Raw genomic sequence first — 4252 nt, forward strand, 5'->3', positions numbered from 1 at the left:
TAGGGTCATAAAATACTGTTTAAAAGTCTCCAAGACCGAATTTATGATCCAATTCAGTGGTTCGACCCATACTCAGTTTTTTCTCCGGCTCGGTGAACATACCCCTTTGGCAGTATTTGCAAAATTTCGAACGGCCCCGAGGTGGAGTCAGGGAATAATTATTGATCCGTTTATTTCGTATGTTTATAAAATATCGTACGGAAGTCTCCAACGCCGAATTTCTGATTCGATTATGTGGTTCGACCCATACTCAGTTTTTTCTCCAGCTCCGTGAACGTTCCCCTTTGGCAATACTTGCAAAATTTCGAACGGTCGCGGGGTGGCATCAAGGCATAATTATTAATCCGATTCTTTCTTATATTTATAAAATGTATGGAAGTCTCCAAGAGCGAATTTCTGATCCGATTCTGTGGTTCGACCCATACTCAGATTTTTCTCCGGCTAGTTGAACATAACTCTTTGGCAATACTTGCAAAATTTCGAACGGCCGTGGGGTGGCGTCAGAGCATAATTATTTATCCGATTCTATCGTATGTTTATAAAATATTGAATGTAAGTCTCCAAAACCGAATTTCTGATCCGATTCAGTGGTTCGACCCATACTAGAATTTTTCTCCGTCTCGATGAACATACCCCTTTGACAATACTGGAAAAATTTCGAACGGCGCGCGGGGTGGCTTTACGGCATAATTATTGATCTGATTCTTTTGTATGTTAATAAAATATTGTATGGAAGTCTCCAACACCGAATTTCTGATGCGATTCAGTGGTTCGACCCATACTCAGTTTTTTCTCCGGCTCGGTGAACATACCCCTTTGGTAATACTGGCAAGGTTTCGAAACGGTCCCGGGGTAGCGTCATGGCATAATTATTGATCTGATTCTATCGTATGTTTATATATTATTATATAGAAGTCTCCAAGACCGAATTTCTGATCCGATTCAGTGGTTCGACCCATACTCAGTTTTTTCACCTGTTCGGTGAACATACACCTTTGGCAATACTGGAAAAATTTCGAACGGGTCGCGGGGTTGCGTCAGGGCATAATTATTGATCCGATTCTATCGTAGGGTTATAAAATATTATATCGAAGTCTCGAAGACCGAACATCTGATCTGATTCAGTGTTGCGTCAGGGCATAATTATTGATCCGATTCTATCGTAGGGTTATAAAATATTATATCGAAGTCTCGAAGACCGAACATCTGATCTGATTCAGTGGTTCGACCCATACTCATATTTTTCTCCGGCTCGGTGATCATACCCCTTTGGCAATACTTGCAAAATTTCGAACGGCCGCGGGGTGGACAAATATTGATCTTATTCTTTCGTAGGGTAATAATATATTGTATGGAAGTCTCCAACACCAAATTTCTGATGCGATTTAGTGGTTTGACCCATACTCAGTTTTTTCTCCGGCTCGGTGAACATACCCTTTTGGCAATACTGGCAAAATTTTGAAACGGTCCCGGGGTAGTGTCAGGACATAGTTATTGATATGATTTTGTCGTATGTTTACAAAATATTATATGGAAGTCTCTAAGACCGAATTTCTGATCCGATTAAGTGGTTTGACCCATACTCAGTTTTTTCACCGGCTCGGTGAACATACACCTTTGGCAATAATGGCAAAATTTCGAACGGGCCGCGGGGTGGCGCAAGGCATAATTATTGATCCGATTCTATCGTAGGGTTATAAGATATTGTATCGAAGTCTCGAAAACCGACGTCTGATCTGACTTAGTGGTTCGACCCATACTCAGTTTTTCCTACGGCTCGGTGAACATATCCCTTTGGCAATACTTGCAAAATTTCTAACGGCCCGCTGGGTGGCGTTAGGGCATAATTATTGATCTGATTCTTTCATAGGGTAATAAAATATTGTATGGAAGTCTCCAACACCGAATTTCTGATGCGATTCAGTGTTTCGACCCATACTCTGTTTTTTCTCCGGCTCGGAAAACATACCCCTTTGGCAATACTGGCAAATTTTCGAAACAGTCTCGGGGTGGCGTAAGGGAATAATTATTGATCCGATTCTTTCGTATGTTTATAAAATATTGTATGGAAGTCTCTAAAACCGAATTTCTGATCCGATTCAATGCTTCAACCCATATTCAGTTTTTCTCCGGCTCGGTGAACATACCCCTTTGGCAATACTGGAAAAATTTCGAACTGACCGCAGGTTGGTGTCAGAGCATAATTATTGACCCGATTCTTTCGTATGTTTATAAAATATTGAATGGAAGCCTTCAAGACCGAATTTCTGATCCGATTCAGTGGTTCGACCCATACTTAGTATTTTCTTCGGCTCGGTGAACATACCCCTTTGGCAATACTGGCAAAATTTCGAACGGGTGGCGGGGTGGTATCAGGGCATAATTATTGACCCGATTCTTTCGTATGTTTAAAAATATTGTATGGAATTCTTCAAGACCGAATTTCAGATCCAATTCAGTGGTTCGACCCTTACTCAGTTTTTTCTCCGGCTCGGGGAACATACCCCTTTGACAATACTGGCCAAATTTCGAACTGGCCGCGGGTGCCATCAGGGCATAATTATTGATCCGATTATTTCGTAGGGTTATAGAATATTGTATGGAAGTCTCCAAGACTGAAATTCTGATCCGATTCAGTGGTTCGACCAATTATCAGTTTTTTCTCCGGCTCGGTGAACATTCCCCTTTGGCAATACTGATAAAATTTCGAATAGGCCTCGGGGTGGCGTCAGGACATAATTATTGATCCGATTCTTTCGTATGTTTATAAAATATTGTATGAAAGTTTCCAAGACCGAATTTCTGATCCGATTCAATGATTCGACCCATACTCAATTTTTTCTCTAGCTCGGCGAACACACCCCTTTGGCAATACTGGCAAAATTTTGAACGAGCCCAGGGTGGCGACAGGGCTTAATTTTTGATCCGTTTCTTTCGTATGTTTATAAAATATTGTATGAAAGTCTCCAAGACCGAATTTCTTATTCGATTCAATGGTTCAACCCATACTCAGTTTTTTCTCCGGCTCGGTAAACTTACCTCTTTGGCAATACTTGCAAAATTTCGAACGGCCCACGGGGTGGCGAAAGAGCATAATTATTTAACCGATTCTATCATATGTTTATAAAATATTGTATGTAAGTCTCTAAAACCGAATTTATGATCCGATTCAGTGGTTCGACCCATACTCAGTTTTTTCTCCGGCTCGGTGAACATATCCCTTTAGCAATACTGGAAAAATTTCAAACGGTACCCGGGGTGGCGTCAGAGCATAATTATATATCCGATTCTTTTGTAGGGTCATAAAATATTGCATGGAAGTCTCGATGACCGATTTTCTGATCCGTAGGGTCATCAAATATTGTATGGAAGTCTCCAAGACCGATTTTCTGATCCGATTCAGGGGTTCGACCCAATACTGGCAAAATTTCGAACGGGCCGCTGGGTGGTGTCAGGGCATAATTATTGAGCCTATTCTTTCTTAGTGTAACAAAATATTGTATGGCAGTCTCCAACATCATATTTCTGATCCGATTCAATGGTTAAGATAAACATCATAAACATCAACATAACCATAATAAAACTCATTCAATGATCAAGAACAATCAAACACAAGTCAAACTTCAAATTACTTGCAAAACAATCCAACAAAAAACTTAAACTTAACAAGTTAGGGTTCTTGAACAAAAGACAAAGTTTGTGAATGAATTACTTAAGGTTATAGGCTGAGTTTATGAGTGTATAAGAAGCCTAGCAGCTGCACACAACTCTCCTTGGTGTTCTTCTTCTCTTCCAGCCGTCACTAGCCACCAAGAACAGCCGCCACCCTTTCTTTTTTCTTCTTCTCCCTTCTGGCCGATCGCAATCTGCCCTAGAGTTAGGGTTTTGTTATTTTATTTTGTTTTATTTTTTAATTAATATAATAAGCAAGAAAGGCTTCTAATTTGTGGGCTTGGGTCGGGCCTTGACTTGTATTATTAAAACTTGACCAAATAATCCCCTAAAGTCTTAAATTTCACTCTTTTTCCACCAAATCTCATAACCTACAAGTAAACAATCAACTTTGTAAAATTAAGCATAAACAAGCCATAAAACTTAATAATTAAACTAAGAAAGTACTTATATCATGCTAAAACGATAAGGAAAGTAAGTGTGTTTTACAACACATCAAACATCCCCACACTTAAGTTTTTTTCGTCCCTGAATAAGTAATCTACACAGGATCATAACCAAGTGAAAAACAACAAACTAT

This window comes from Bidens hawaiensis, unplaced genomic scaffold (assembly GCF_021521415.1).
Source record: "Bidens hawaiensis isolate Kalapana, Puna unplaced genomic scaffold, B.hawaiensis_p1.1 tig00004595_1, whole genome shotgun sequence".
NCBI lineage: Eukaryota > Viridiplantae > Streptophyta > Magnoliopsida > Asterales > Asteraceae > Bidens > Bidens hawaiensis.